This window comes from Equus asinus, chromosome X (assembly GCF_041296235.1).
Source record: "Equus asinus isolate D_3611 breed Donkey chromosome X, EquAss-T2T_v2, whole genome shotgun sequence".
Lineage (NCBI taxonomy): Eukaryota > Metazoa > Chordata > Mammalia > Perissodactyla > Equidae > Equus > Equus asinus.
The window spans coordinates 59,206,529-59,223,658 of NC_091820.1; the positions used below are offsets into that span (position 1 = coordinate 59,206,529).

At 41.5% G+C, this 17,130-nt stretch overlaps 1 long non-coding RNA gene across 44 annotated transcripts in view; it reads right to left on the reverse strand.

Annotated features, from left to right (window-relative positions):
• Window positions 1-16,375, reverse strand: part of LOC106846994 (uncharacterized) — a 78,857-nt gene extending 62,482 nt beyond the window's left edge. For 7 of the 44 annotated variants that reach the window (XR_011499856.1, XR_011499853.1, XR_011499866.1 and 4 more), the window contains exons 1-4: window positions 16,167-16,373; window positions 6,054-6,194; window positions 5,445-5,598; window positions 4,918-5,020 (exon numbers count right to left, since the gene is read on the reverse strand). This is a non-coding gene — a long non-coding RNA (uncharacterized lncRNA). The other 37 variants (XR_011499851.1, XR_006522916.2, XR_011499862.1 and 34 more) reach the window with 24 other exon arrangements.
• Between the last annotated feature and the right edge of the window lie 755 nt (window positions 16,376-17,130).

Genomic DNA, 17,130 nt, shown 5'->3' on the forward strand with positions numbered 1-17,130 from the left:
CTTGCAATTGCCAGATTTTTTAAAAATCATAATATAGGGGCTGGCCCTGTGGCCAAGTGGTTAAGTTCGCGTGCTCTGCTGCAGGCGGCCCAGTGTTTCATTGGTTCGAATCCTGGGCACGGACATGGCACTGCTCATCAAGCCATGCTGAGGCAGCGTCCCACATGCCACAACTAGAAGGACCCACAACGAAGAATATACAACTATGTACTGGGGGGCTTTGGGGAGAAAAAGGAAAAACATAAAATCTTTAAAAAAAAAAATCATAATATAGTGTACTGGTGAGGATATGAAAAAACGGGCATTCTCATACACTACTAAAGGGATTGTACATTTAATTCAACCTTAGGAAACAAACATGGAGACGTGCAAAGATTTATCTACAGGGATGTCCACGTTAGTATTATTTACACAAAATTAAAACGACAGTAATTGAACAAGGGCCTTGTGGGGACCTGGAAGTGGCCACCCCAAGATATGTCTCTTTGGCATCAGGATGATTTGAGGCTGATTGCTTTTGATAAACTGGGACAGGGAAGGAGGCTCTGAGGAATGGAACTTGCCCTTTGTTAGCACACATTTACATTTGTAAGGTAAATCTCTATCTGTAAAAGGTGCCTCCCTCTCTGTACCAGGAAGAAGAAAGGAGATGACCTTCTCTCCAAAAACTCTTAATCAATACCAAAGGCAAGGACTTAAATCTGCATTTTATTGTGCTAGTCTGGTAACCTCCTGTAACTGACTTCCCTCTTCCTCCCAATGTTGGCATTCCTTAAGGATTAAGCATCTTTCCTTAGGCTAGGAACCTATTGCTGCTGCGCTCACCTGTGACCGCCCAGCTCCAGACATAGACTTGCCTCCTGCTACGCCCACCGAGATAGCAGACCATTACCTGCTGTGTCCATCAAGCGCTGTGCGGACAGGGCAATCTTGTGACTATTGTGGGAGGGACGTTTCAGTCACATGTGAAACACCCCGTTTAGGGGTATATAACCACTATGTGCACCCCACTTCTTCGGTGCCTTTTCTTCCTTTGGGAAGAAAGGCCCCGGGCCATGGTTCCTCATAAAGCTTTGTTTAATTTTCTCTTGCTATTCTGTCTCATGTGAATTTAATTCATTCTCTGGCCAGACGAACCCACATTTGGGGAGAGGAAATGTCCTCCTCCCCTACAGCCTAAACATCAGATACAAATCAAATTTTTACATTCATGCAGTGGTATGTTATGTGCCAATTTAAAAGAGATGTTATTAAAGTATATTTAAGGGCATGGGACACACTTGAGATCTGCTTAATTTAAAAGAATCAGGCAAAAAGATTTCATTAATGACCCCAACGTCAACAACTGACAAAGACTGCTATCTCAACCAAAAACTCACTCTTGACCACAGAAACAAAACAGGAAAAAAAATCAAATAAAATAGAAAATAAAGTTTAAAATAGGAAATTTAGCAAACCTAATTCAAAATCATTGCAAAGTAAGAAATTTTCTTCTAGAAATGCAAGGTAGGTTCATTATAAGGGAAGCTATTAAATATAAACAAATACAACAAAATGGCCAAAGAAAAATACTTCCACGTTCAACAATCATTCACTTGATGAAATACCTGTTCCTTTGTCCAGATCCCATTTTGAGGTATCAACGGAACAATTAATTCCTCCTAATCCTGAAAGCCAAATTTAAGATTTGACATAGCAAATTACCAAAACCAGCCCCCTACCTTGACTTAAGGTAGTGATTATATCCAAAGTAACTTCCGTATTAGATTCACTTATAGGCATGGGTGGTGTAGAAGACATATGCTGGTGTAGAAAGTAAACACTAGAACTGACACTGTAAGGATAAAAACAACATAAATATAAAGACAAAGTCACTACTAAGTCATGCAAAGAAAGACCTATGGCAAAGAAGAGGATTCTTCTAAGGGATGGTAATAACATGGCCCATGAAGATTCTATCACTCTATCAAGCACCCAAGCCAACATCTAGATGACTATTAAGTCATGCACATGATGCACAGACCACAAGACACTTTCCGGTGCTGATTCAAGTATAGCTGTGTTATTGTATTACACACATTGTGAGTAAAAATCACTCTGAATGCTTGCTTGAAGTATCACCGCAAGTCTTTCTGTTCTAGTCTTCACGTATGTATACCGTAGAATGGGGATGGCATGCTACAGCCCATGGGCTGAACTGGGCTGCTATCTGTTTTTATAAATGAAGTTTTATTGGAAGACGGTCCTGCCCATTTGTTTCCATATTGTCTACGGCTGCTTTCATGCTACAGAGGGGGGAGATGTATTAAAATTAGGATAAAGTCATAATTAGGAAACATAAGTTGCAATTTTTTGGATACTTGAGAACCGCTACATTTAAAATACATTTTAAAATTTATCCCTGAGAAGGGAAGAAACTGAGGGAACCACATAGGATAAACGCAGAACTGCAACGAGGCACATAAAGCATAGTTCTTTCTGTATATATGACCCAATTTGTGAATGTGCTTTCTTTGCGAGCTTCATTTTACTGGGAAGAAATTCAGAGGCAAACTGACTACTTTGAGATTCCATACTTTCTAAGATCAGCTATAAATCCAAGTCCCACAGAAAACAAAATGGATTGGCGGGGGCGGGGGGGGGGGGGCGCTGAGGATTTGTAGACATAATACATTTAATCTACGTCAGAAGTTGGCAAACTTTCTGCAAAGGGCCAGATGGTAATGCTTCAGGCTCTGTGGACCATATGGTCCCTGTCGCAACTACTCAACTCTATTATAGTGTCAAAGGCAGCCATGAACAATCCTGAATGAGCAGGAGTGTGTTCCAACAAAACTTTATTTACAACAACAGGCAACTGGCATGTGGGCCATACTTTGCCAACCCCTAGAGTATGGTAACTGTCTGGACATTATTACATTACCAGCAACAAAATTTGTGAAAGTATTTATTGACAGGTATTCTTGTTGTTTTCCACTTGATACGAACAGAAAGTAACGTTATCAGTATTGTCTGCTAACGGAATTCCAGCGGGAGATGCTGATCTGTACAGCAGGCTGTTCCAGCCCCTGATGCACCTGGCACCTGAATTAACATCCTGCCAGTGATGGGATTTTCAGTTGTGACTCTGACTCTTGCGATTCCTTTCGGTTTGGTACAGAATAAAGGATAACCTCACAGAAATTGTCCAACATAGATATCATGCAGGAGGGTGGGCATAATAATAAAAGGCATGAAGAAAAAGATAAACAAATGGTAAGAGGCTGTGTGGGAGAGAAATAAATGCCAACCTATCCAGAGTAGTCATCTCTAAAAGTTAGAGGGACCTACACATCCTTCGTACCATCATTCTTGGGCATCTGAATCTTCCTTTGAGAATGAACCCCTCACATGTGCTCCTGTGTCTGGGCAGAAGACAGTAACGAGGACCCCACAAGGCAAGAAGTCCCAATGACTAAGAATGCGCTTGCCACATTCTAGTGCTTCAGGTATAGTGAGGTGGTTAAGATCTTTGGAGTGTGACACACACAGCTCCACTACTGGCTCCCTGTGTTACACTGGTGACATCACCTCTCTGATCCTCAGTTTTATTATCTGTAAAATAGGAACAAATCCTACTTCTCAGAGTTACTGTTAAGCTAAAATGAGATAATATGTGGAAAGCACTTGCCTAAAACATAAAAGGCAATTATAACTGATAAGTGCTACTATTAATATACATTACTTTAGAAAGGAAATTTTCAAAAGTTATGTGTGGGTGCTAGATGACTAGCCTAAAGAGAAAGAAAAAGAAAAAACAGCAGACCTGCTGTCAAAAAAGGAAAAGAGGATGGATAATGGGGATAGGAAAGTCTTAGGGAAAGAACTGTGGTTCAGACAGCAAAAGCCGGATTTATACAACCTATTTTGGCCGATACAGAGAAAGAGATAGGGAGACTTTTTTTAACAGCATGTTAACATTCATATCCTTACATGTGAACAATATCATTTTGAAATAAGTTGTGGTGGCGGACACAGAATGCAGGAATTCCCTTTGTATCAGTGATTATTCCAGGCTTCTCCTCAGCGAAAAGCCAACTTTTCTATCACTCAGGTTCCCTGTGCAGGCTAATCTACCTAATTCTGCCAATAGAAACTACCCAAACACTCCAGAGCCTATACCAGGAACATTATGCTATGAAGACACCATCTCAAGAGTATCCTCATGGGAAAAGGTGACCTTTATTACTTCCATGAAAAATGACAGATACCAAGGACTGATCTGGCCCTCAGGTATTAACTCTGGATGGAGGCACTATTAGCCTAAGATAGGGAAGGCCTCTGCAGAGATCTCCCAAGAAGAGCCATAGTATAGATGTTGCCTAGTTTAATATGAACCATTTCGTGGCTTCCTAAAGCCTATGAGGGGACTGACCCCTGAGGAACCAAAAATGAATGCCAGTCCAATTGGTTTAAGAGCAGTGCAATCTGGAAGACCATGCTGCCTCTGAAATTACTGATCCAAAATGCCATACACTTGGCTGCCACCGAAACAATGAGCCTCTGCTATTTGCTGGCTTTTGACAGGACGTATACAGCTCTACAGTCTGATTAAGAAAAAACTCTCAACAAGTCTTGTTTGAAAGAACAGACACTCCCGTTAAAAGGAGTGAATTATTGTCACATTGATGTTATTTGTGACACGCAGTTTACGCCACCTAGTTTACCTAGGAACCATTTCAGTTCTTCTGCAAGGGGTGATCATAGACTTGGTAAGCATATAATCCATCCCAACCGTTTTGAGAAAGATGTACTATAGAATAGACTGCAGGCTTTAAAAGTATTGGCCCCTGGAAATGACATTTCTAAGAGCCTCCGTGACAGGAGTCAGGGCAGAGCCAGCCTTTCCTACCCTACTTACCTTAATCACTGTGTTACCTTAATCGCTGAGAGGCACCCCTCTTCTGTTGCACATTCACTCACATGGCAGATCTGGTGGACTCTCTAAAATGCTTTTCAAACATATCTTTCATAATTCATCCTAGTGAGGGGTTACAAAAAGGAAAAAGATTGCTTTCATCATGTATGACCCTCCCATATTCAGCCTGGTCAGCCTCCACTGCACTGAGAGACAGTGGCAGGTATTAAAAGGGAGAATGGGAAGTGGGGGGAAAAACGGAAGGTGTTGCTTAGTCTAACCCAACCATTTTTAATGCGATTTTTCACACCATAATGGAAAAACTTTTGATGTAACATTTACAATACATTATGCATTTACTGGTAATTTATTCCTTTGTCTACTCTTACAAGAATGAAAGTTCCGTGATGGCAGAACTTTCTCAATATCTAAAATAGTCTCTGGCACTTAGCTATCTGTTGAAGGAAGGGGGAAAGTGCTGCATTCCAATCATCACTTCCATACCACCAACTGGGGACTCCCCTCCCCCAAACCACCACCAACTTACCAAGGCTTCCCGGCTGCCTCACAAGGATATCCATGGCAACAGTGATTCATTCTGGCTCACTGGTGAACCCACTGGGCAGGAAGCCTCAATATAAGTGACAGGTAGTCTTAGTGTTGCTCTTGACCAACGACAAGGTTTCTGGCTGCCCAAGAATCTGCATTTTTAACAAGCATCCCAGGTGATTTTATGCTTAATAAAATTTTACACCATGGAAATTTCCTTCATCAGGGGAGCACAATCTCAGAGGCTATTATAAAAATCGTTCAGTATGGAATAAAAACATTTCTGTCTCATATGGCCTCCTTGGGCTTAGATGGAATCTAGAGGATGCAGTGGTAGAAAACACATTACTGGCTTGGATTCAAGTTCATTTTCTACACCAACTAGCTATAATCTTGGGCAAGAAATCCAATTCCCCCCACCTGCAAAAATGGGAGAATGGAGAAAGCAGAGGTTAGGCTCATTACTCTGTAGTGTAGTCTGAATATTTTAAGACCTTTTTTCATATAATGCAAAAATATCAGTAATTGCCTAGTGCCTATTAAGACTATCTCCCCCGCTCCTTCCCACTAACTGGGCCACTGACCACCAAAGCCTCTGACCACTTACCGAGACTTCACAATGGTTTGATAACCATGTGTAGGATGCTGATTTGAGCCTCTCCCAATTCTCTAGTAGCCTCACTGGGCCAGGCAGCACTCAATATACCTCTTCACCACTGGCATGATTTCTGATCACATTTGGTGTCACCTGTAGGATAGAGAGAAGGACGAAGAAACAAATTTAAGATAGAACTGTCAAGGTTTGAGATCTAGCTTTAATTTTACTTTTACCACCTTAGTCAAGTCATCCAGCCCACACCATGGACCTCAGATTTCATTCTTGCATCACAATTATGTTCTTTATCTGGTAAAGGCTGTTGCAATGCCTACAATTAAGGATTCTTGTCCCCATTTTAAATGAGATAACTTGGGTACAGACACCCTAAGCAATTATACCAAAATGTTACAACTCAGATATAAACTCTGATGCTGATCTCCCCAGCTGCCTGCAAGTCCTTCTTCCCCTCTTTAGATCTCAACATCCCTATCTTTGAATGGCGGTAAACCTGATCTCTCAGGGGCCCTTCTATGTCTGGCAGTTATGACCCTCCATTTCATACTCCTGACTAAAAGAGCCCCCTAAAAGTGAATGAAACCTCTATCTAGTCATCAGATGGCATTTGGTTCACACTGATGAGGAAAGGTAACAAAACCCTGGGCTCTGGACCAAGGTCTATCATTTACAATCTCAACTTCTACCAGGAATCACCTTACTCAAATGTGAAAAGGAAGTGAACATATCTCTTCCCTTACCAGCTGCCTGGGTTACCAAAAGGATCACAGGAGCTAGGCAGGCCCTTGGCTAGTCCCCTACCTCCAAGACTCAACCACTAGGAGAAATGGGGCTGAGACCTGAGACCCACGTAGGACAAGCCAAAGACCCCCAAAAGTCCTTTCTTTTTAAGGAAGCATCAGACTGCCTCTAAATTTCCCAATCCCTAGCTGCTTAGCATGAAAAGCAACCCAGAAATCTGGCAATTCAGCGATGGCACAAAGCCCGGGCTATTAATTATTATCATTAGATGCTGGCAGCACAAGCTAGTGTAACTAGGTTTCCTGTTATTCACTGAGATGCAGGCAACCTTCAAACCCTAGGAAGATCCAAGAAGCAGTTTCTCAGGGCTCATTTGTAACTGTTTCATCTACCACCAGCAAAAAAGTATGTCTTATAATCTACTAGTGATATGAGATCCAGGCAGAAAGCTCTCTCACCATATGTGGGCGATATTCATGCTGCCAAGAGTGTATGTGGGAGGAAGCAGGAGCCTTGATGGGTTTGGGCCATCTCTTTATTGGATAAAGTAAAGCAGCCATTATTAGAGCAAGATCTGCACATCCACAAGCAGCTGCTGCTATTAGCAAGTATTTAGCTTATTAAAGCCTAGAGGGACAAGGGTGGGAAATGAATGTGTACAGGGCCTAACTGGGAAATGGTAATATAAACCCTAGTAAATAAATGGTATTTATAAACGGTAAAATAAATGGTAAGTATAAACCCTAATGTGTGAAATGTCTGCACTAAAGAGCCAAGAATAGAGTAGCTGGTAGTTAATGCCTTTCTCTGAAGACGGAGATCTATTTCTACCACTCCCTTCTTCCACCCCACTCAGCTCTTTTCCAAACTAAACTGCTCCAGGTTCCAGCCCCCTCACCACCCCACTAAAATTCCACTTCTGTTCAGGTCAACAAATTTCAAAATGGAAACAGTTTCAATGTTTGCCTAACTTTGAAAGTCACATGTACACTCTTGAAAAAAATTCCAGAAATACATTAAGGATAGAAAGTAAAAACCACAGAATCCCAGAAAGTTTAACACTCGGGGTATGTTCTTCCATCTACTTTCATGTATATTTAAGAACATGAATTTTTATTTTACAACAATTGGATGAAACTATACTACTCTTCTGTAGCCTTTTTTTCAACTAATATACTGGGTACATCTTTCCAAATCAAATATTCATCTGCAAGACTATTTTTATTTTTAATGCCTATGTTGTACATGAATAGGCTAAAATTTATCCCAATTCCTATTTATGATAGGTAAGTTTTTCCATTTTTTACTGCTATGAACATTTTGATCCTTCCCATGCCTAAACCTTTTAGAAAATCCTTAAAATATTTTAGAATTTATTTAGAACATTTGGGGGTATATCCCTAGATATGAAATTGCTAGGTCAATGGACATGCAAGATTTATTCTGCCAACTAATATATTGCCACAGTGATGCTACAAAGGATCACACTCAAAGTGGACATATCCCACTAACACTAGTATGACATTTTTTAATCTTGGCCCATGTGATAGGTATTAAATGCAATAATGCATTTTTATAAATACAAGCATTTATTACTAAGAGAATTACAAAGATGAGCAACATACAGCCTCTGTCCTCAAGCTTGAATGAAGGGAGATAGATACAAAGAGGTAACATTTACCATGATCATATTCATGATAAAGATGAATTACATTTCAGTTGGTGGTGCTTCCTAATTGACTCTGTGGCTAGTGCTAACAGAAAAGATCCAATTGGGGCTGGCCCGGTGGTGCAGCGGTTAAGTTTGCACGTTCCGCTTTGGTGGCCCGGGGTTCGTCGGTTTGGATCCCAGGTGTGGACATGGCACTGCTTGACAAGCCATGCTATGGTAGGCATCCCACATATAAAGTAGAGGAAGATGGGCACGGATGTTAGCTCAGGGCCAGTCTTCCTCAGCAAAAAGAGGAGGACTGGCAGCAGATGTTAGCTCAAGGCTAATCTTCCTCAAAAAAAAAAAAAAAAAAAAGAGATCTGAGAGAATATTATTAGACAGTAGTCCAAATTAAAAATCCGTTTGCTAAAATTCCAAGGAGTTGTGCTAATGCTGAATATCATCAGTGGCATTTCAATGTGACTTTACTATTTCTCCTTCAAGTCTTAAAGGAAAGAACCAAGTGGAAGCCACTCAGAAAATCACCTGCACCGCAAGCCGGTTAAGTGAATGAAGTGGAGGACAGTCTATTATTAGAAGGATTCACACTGGACTTGGTCTTCCTTCTTTCCTTCTCCTACTACTTCCAGTAAACAACAGTGAGCTAAAGCCATTTTCTCCCAGAAACAAAATGGCTTCTCTCCCTGGGACTCTCATTCCCAGGCAGATCTGCTTATACACAGCTAGGCTGCAGTGGCATCCATGCCAACTTGGAAAATACAGATAAGGATCAAAAGAAACTATTTTTTGGCACCATGATGGGTCAGATACAGATGAGATCAAAATGAATGACAACATGAATATTTTAAAAACCTATCCAACAAAGACATATGAATGTGCAGTAAAGCAAATATAGCAAAATGTTAATTGCACCATCTAGGTGGTGGGTATATGGGTTTTCACTGTACAATTCTTTCAACTTTTCTGCATGTATGTTTGAAAATTTTCATAATAAAATGCTGGGAAAAATCCACCAAGCAGCTTGAACAACAACGCTGTAAGGCCTTTCCCTTCATTTTACTCCTAGAATGAGAATATCCAATATTCTCTCCAGTTTGTTTTCTCAGATCTAGCTTTCTTGCATTGGACTTGGAGCTCTGCAACTTTTTAATGAAGTGAAATGAACCACAATATACTCACAGGCAGGTTACCAAGACAATGTGGTAGATTAGGGATGGTAGAGGGGAGGACCCTAAAATCTTGGAAGTCCATGCTTGCTATCTGTAGAAGTCTGAGTAAGTCAAGATTTCAGAAACACCACTTCTTCGGACCTTCTAAACATTTGCCTCAGCCTACCTTTCTGCCTTATCTCAGATTAATTCCTTATTTTCCATATTTTCACTGCAAAGAGCTGTGTAGGAAAGAGGGAGGCAAGTAATAAGGCACTAAGGCATGGTATGTCCACGTGCTTCAAGTTAGGATATAACAAAAGGAATTTCGAGAGTTGAAGCTTGAAACTTGATGTTGAAGGACACAGTGTAACTGACTGACTGCAGGACCCTGGGGGAGGTCTTATAATCAATCTCCTAGTTTGAAGTGTGTCCTAGCTTGCCCATCTGTAAAATAAGAAAAAGACTTGTCATAATCAATAAAGAATGAGGTAAATAAATGAGTTTCTGAGATACTACAAGTATCTCTGGTGAGTGGAGAGGGGAATAGAACCATCACTGTTGAGTGATGATCCAAAACAGGGTAGGCAATCTTTTTCTGTAAAGGGCCAGGCTTTGTGGGCCACCATGTCTCTGATGTAGCTATAGCTACTCAACTCTGCCATTGCAAAAAGGCCACAGACAAAACAACAACAAATGAGCATGGCTGTGTTCCAGAAGAACTTTAATTGCAAATCCAGGCGGTCCATGGGCTGTACTTGTGCACCCCTGATCTAGAACGTGAACCCTACCTAGGAATACCATTTGGAGGATGACCTGAGGAGGAGTGAAAAGGGGATGAGTCTACATGTAGGAACCATTTATCAAACACTGGGCAGTGAGGATGAGGCTCCCGATCTGGCAGCTATCACCCAGGTCCCACCAAGGAAGAAACTGTCAGCAGTAGCAACATCTGTAAGCACCAAGGACTGAAATCCAAACACAAAAATAGCATTATCTCAGCAGAAACACTTAAGAAGGTATATACAAAACTAGAAACAAATACCAAGTTTCTGACCACGTGCATTTTGAAGAAATAGTTGACAGTCCAGAGCCTGTGGAGATCACGTTAGCAGGCACACAATAAATGTTTGTTGATGAGTCATTCATTTATTCATCCAATAAACATTTACTGAGGCCTACTAATGTGCCAGGCTGGGCTCTGGAGGTGAAGACACTGTCCCTGCCCTCAAGGAGCTCACAGTCTAACTGAATACATAGGAAGGGAGACACGCATATACACAGACAATTACAATACAACCTGATAAGTGCTGTAACACTTATCAGGTTGTATTATAATGGCCGATGTAAAATTTCTTTCCAGGGGGTGCTGCTCCAGGCTGCTGCCGGCTGTAACATCAAAAGAGGGGAGGAAGAAATTGTAGAAATCCAAGGTTAAATGCTTTTAGGCTACTTCAAATATCCAGGCTCTCCCTAACTCCTGATCATAGGCGGTTTGGGGATCTCGACATTGGCATTATGTAAAATGGGTCTGTCACACTTAAGATATAAGCACAGGCCTCCAGTAAAGGGCCATCTCAACCACCTCCTCTACAACACAAGCTTTGCTGTTGTTTGGCTTCATTTTGTTTTGCTTATTATACATCTGTCAACTTCCCCACCACACACATAAGCCTAGTTGAACATTTGCGACTAACTAGCAAATGCTGAAAAATGGGAGCTTACAACTAACTGGATTAACCCAGTGTTACTGGATGGCAAAAAACAGTAAGTAACAGCTTGCTTGCTGCCTCTAAAGCCAATAATCCCCATCCTTCACTGAAAAAATTAAAATTGGACTGTTGTTAAATATAAAAGAGATAGTATATAGCTCACGGAGTGGGAATAATAATTTAGAAAGGTTTACTTAATAAATATAATTAAACAGATTCTCTGAATCACAAATAACAGATCCAGTTTGAGGAAACCAGAATGAGATGGCCCATCCCTCCCAAGATCTTTGAGAACATCTAATCTAAATCACCCATATATTATAAGTAAAAAAAATGAAACAGAGAGGTAACACACTCTTCCCACCTCCTTTTCAAAATTCAGTGAGTGGTATAGTAAGAGATTCCTTGAGGAGATTACTAATGTCAACTAGACATTTGGTTCAAATGGTTTTGTACAAAGATAGCATGTCCCATACCCTTCTTAGTAAGGCCTAGGTTTTTAATGGCTCTTTTGTCCCTCTACCAGCAAATTGAGCTGATGACATCAATAAACTGTTGCCATTTACACCAGGATCTCTGTCTTAGGACCCAAAGTCTCTAAGGTCACTCTTTTATATGCTTAACATACTATTTTCCCCTAAAGTCATTTCAATGCTGTTACCTACACTGTTCTATTCCGCCAATTGTCAGCCCACACTCACAATGTCTTCTCAGTTATTAGTTTGTTCCCGTTAGCATTTTACATCCCCAAAGAGCTTAGTGTTATTTATAAATGTGGACATTACACTTTGTCCACAGCCTCCCCCAGGTCACTCATATTCAAAACAAGATCAGCCCCTGAATGGATGAGGGAGAGGGGACTACTGTTTTGTGTTTTGCGAAGGTTGGTTTCTTATTAGGGACAAAACGTTGCCATGTCTTCTCCACACCCACAGCCAGGGAGCACCACTGCTGTGCAGCACTCAAGAGTGCTTTGCTTTTAAGATAAAAAGAAATGGCTATCTATTTAAAGGACAGACAACTGTTATCTCAAAATGGCTACCAAGAATCTGACATGTATTCTATGTAGCAGTTGTCTTTGGAATCACAAACATTTCTTCAGACTCAATGGCAACAAACATTAGCCAGGAGTGTATGTGCAACAAATGACATTTGTCATTTGCAACAAATAACAAGGGATAATAGATCCTTATACAGAACACAAAATACAGAGTTCTCACAGATAGATAACATTCAGACCCAAATTGAATAGTTCACAAAAGGAAATCAGAGCTAATAATTAACATCTGAGAGTCCAGTCTCACTAATAATCAGAGAAATGTCTCAGAAAGACGCCATTCTTTTACATATAAACTTAACAACAACAAAAAAATTTAACTATTTAAATGACTGGGTACAAAAACTGACAATTTTTTAGAACTCTATGATGGCAAGTCTTTATAATGTTCAAACTTTCTGATGAATAATTCCAATTCTGGAACTCTATTCTATAAAGAAAGAACTCAAAATAGGTAAACAATAAAAATTAAATGAAAAGACATTCATTACATAATTTAAAATCATGAAAATTTTAAAATACTTCCATAAAATACTTTCCACAACAAAATATCATGAAACCATTAAATGACAATTACAAAGAATGTTTAACACGGAAACAATGCATGTTATAACATTAACCACAAAACACGATATAAAATGGTACAAATATATATGATCAACTGTACAGAAATGCAGAGAGAATGAATAGAAGTGACGCATTTATTAACACTGGTTATCTCTGGGTGGTGAAATTATGGATCTTTTTTCCCATAGCCGATGGTTATCCTCAGACAAAGCAACAATGAATATCTGCAAAAATTCTAGATTGATGGAACTATTCAAACTTAAACAATGGAAGAAAAATCACAAAACACAAGACAGATTTGACCACAATTTCAAACTTCTATTAATCAAAAATTTAAAAACAAGAATTAAAAGGCAAACAATAACCTGGAGTATATAACAATACAGAAATCTGAATAATACCTTTCATTTACAGAACACATTCAAATAAATAATAAACGTTAAACTAAAATTCCAACAGATAAATCAGTATGACATGAACTAACATCACATGAAAGAAAATAAAACTGCTAAGAAACATATGGAGGAAAAAAGAATCCAAACTCATCAATAACCAAAGAAATGCAAAATTAAAATAATACTGGTTTTTATCCACAAAATAATTTTTTAAACAAACACTACTCAGTGTGTTAGTAAAAATGGGTACAACCTTTTGGGGAAGAAATTTGGCAAAATACATAGTGTTAAAAATGTTCATATTCATACCCTTTGACGTAGTAATTCCACTTCGACGAATCTATCCTAACCAAATAATTTTAAAAATCCATGCATTTTCAGTCTTTTATCATAAGAAAAAAAGAAATAACCTTTCCTTTACCATTGGACATCTGTATTATTAACACACCAAAATATTAATAATAGGTAAGAAAAAAATCTCTACTGCTGCAAATGACCGGTTGTCTCAAATCAGGCAAAACAAGAAGGGTGTGTCCAGCGTGCCGCAGTCGGCCATTTTAAACCCTCTGCAGAACAAAAAGCACAGAAGACAAGAGTAAGAGTAGATAAGGATGGCCACCCTACTAGGCTCCATATTAATTCTTGACTTTCTGTCTCCACATACATAACCCTGTACAATGCACTAAATAAGAAACAGCAAACAGGTCTTTCCTAAACAACACAGGTAAGTTATAAACAAAATTTGCAATCATAAACAAGGGTCCTTTAAATTTGCCCCCTCATTTTAGGGGATAAAGCCTAATGTTTAAGAGCACAGGATTCTGGAGCCATACCACTTGGATAAAAATCCAGTCTCAGCCATTCAACTGGATGTAAGGCCTTGGACAAATTACTTGATCTGTATCCCTCAAATTTCTCATTTGTAAAAAGGATGAACAACGGTACTGCTATAAGACTGTCGAGAGTACTAAATGAGTTAAGGCATGTGTAAAAGCACGTAGACCAGTATCTGGCAGGTAGTTTAAGCGCTATAGACCGCTTAAGTATAATTATTATTATAGATAGGTAAATAGGCCCAGAGAATGAAAAAGACCAGCACGAGATAACAGCTAAGATTATTGGAAAAGACCTGTCTCCCCAGTTTTGGGTCCAGTGCCTTTTCTACATATCTAAGTGCTAAATTATTAGTTTCAGCGACTAACAATAGCTCCTCACTGACAGCCATGACAGTACGGCTATCCAAAAAAAATCTTCCCCCTAGACGAAACCGTGCTCAAAGTTTTACAGAAAAAATAATTTAGAGGAAAGGGTATGGGCCCAGGTCACCTTCATGCCACCACTGCCATTTGCCCAAATCCAAGGTTTAAAGCCAAGTGTAACAAGCATGCGGAAACAGCCAAATCCTCACCCCTATATTCTCAAGGGGAGAAAATCAAGGGCTTCTGACCAACATAACAGCAGATTCTTACAATACAGCAACCACTGTGTTGCTCCTCTGATGGGATGAAAGAATGTGTCCAGAGCCACGTAGAGCGGCCCAAGATCTGCAAGTCCGACAGAGAGCCCTCCAAATGTGTACTGTCCGAATATGGCCTATCTCCAAGTACTCTAGTTTTACGCATTTCCTACACACAGCCAGCTGCCGCAACCTTTTATAGAGTCACCATCGCCTCCGCATTTTTAAGCCCACATTACCGACAGGCTAGTGAGAGACTAAGATTCTGGGTTAATTTTTGGAGAACTTGGCCACAGCCTAGGACAACTTCAACTCGAGCTGATCCCTTCACCCAGCGAGAAAGGTAGATCTGCTTCTCTGCAGGCCCTCCTAGCCCAAAATGGCCAAGCAAGGACAACTTACCTCCCCCCTCGCCATTTTGCAATCTTAATTACACGTACACTGCGCGCCTCCCCTCTCCGTCATTCCGTCTGAAATACGCATGCGCCCCTCTTCCCTCCTGCCGTTTAAAGCCAACCGTCACAATGTTGTCGCAAATACGCATGCGCACCTTCACGCTCCCTCCCAACCGCTGACGCCAACTACTTACTAGCAACTTTGCTTTCTTGAATGCGCATTCGACCCCCTCTCCTCCCCGAGCCTTGCGCGCGCGCGTCCCTCCCGCTCTCCCCCACTGGAGGCCCCTCCCCCTCACGTCAGGCCTCCTCAGATGTACCTGCGCGCCGCCGCGCCGCGCCGCGCCTCCCCAGCCATTCAAATGCACATGCGCACTGCGCCTGTCCTCCCCCTCCGTTTTTTATATACACATGCCTGATGACATCGGGACGTGTTTCTCGCTACAGTTGTGCCCCCATGCTCAAGGAGAGCCATTACCAGCCTTCCCTAATGGGGGTAGGTTTGATAAACTAGGGAAGTGCAGTACGGGAAAGACGGCTTTGCAGGTGATCCGAGCCGCTGCCAAGTCTAGATGGAATCCACCGCGAGTACCCTCGGACTCCGTAATAAGACCCTCCACCCTGAACAAAGGCAAAGAAAGTTCTCATAATCGGATGAGCCTGGTCCTATGGCCCCGCCCTTTACACCTTCTGCTACATACGAAGAACTCCAAAATTGTTAAAACAGGGAACGTTTGGAGAAAGACCGACGCTCAGGTGCCTCAACCTTGGTTAGAGGAAAGGAGTCTGTATTCATTCCTTTCACAATGAGAAGTAAATGCTCAACATCCTCTGGAAGGTCTGAGGCCCGTTCTGTCCCCCATTTTTTCCTCTCGTGAACCGGGAGAACACACAAATTAAGGATCTCCCTGGCACGAGTTCCCTCCGCCGCCCTCTATGTTCTTCCCCTACGTCGTTCCTTTACCTCCTGGCTGAATCGACTGTCGTAGCGAGAATTCTTAGCGCCGGCCGTCCCAAGACAGGGTGGAGGCACAGCGGCACAGAGTTCGCGTCGCCAGGGTGGCAGCAGCAGGCCAAGGTGGCAACGGACAGATGACCAGCCGCGCTTGCAACTGCACCGCTGAAGCCAGTAAAGGACTGCCTCTCCAGGATCGCCGCAGTGTGCTTCCAGCGCATGCGCTGAGCACGCCCTCTTCTCTCCACCGCCACCCACCACCACCTTTCCGAGGCTAGCCCTCCGGCCTTATTCGCCTCTTCCGCAGTGACCAGGTCCTTTGCCTGTCCTGCTTCTTCCTTCTTTCCTCCCCTTGGTTACACCGGCTTCCACCACCATCCCTCCCTCATCCCATCCTTCCTTCGTCAATCCCTCTCCCATTCATCTTAGCCCAACATTTCATTACCGTCTTCCTGTTGTCTGCCTTTATTCGCTGTTATCCTAGTGGACTACCCTTCCATTCTTGGCCTTCCCTGCCAGTCTGCAGCCCTACTGGGCCTCTTACTCCTCTCCTTGTGTGCCTGATGTTGCAAATTGTAAAAAATACTGCAAAAAAATGTAAAAAAGGTATTACATCCACACAATCTTCTCCAAAGCAGTTCTCAAGCTGGGCTCAACCAGCTCGTGTTGGGCAAACAGTACACTTGATTGATGATGAACCCGCTGAGAAGACCCAGAGACAGGGAACCAAAAGACCCCTTGCACAGAGCAGAAAGGGCAGGAGTGTTCAATCAGTTTGGAGGCAAGAAGCAGGATGCAATGCCTTTTTCTTTCTCTTCACAACCCTGGTATTGCCCAGACATTAAAAATACTGTTCAGTGTCCTTCACTGCTAAATACAAGGCTTGTTCCTATCTTCTGAGAGAAATTCACATATTAATTTTAAGAGCGTGGCATCATTTATTCAATGGGCTCTGAAATAGATTCCTCTTTGG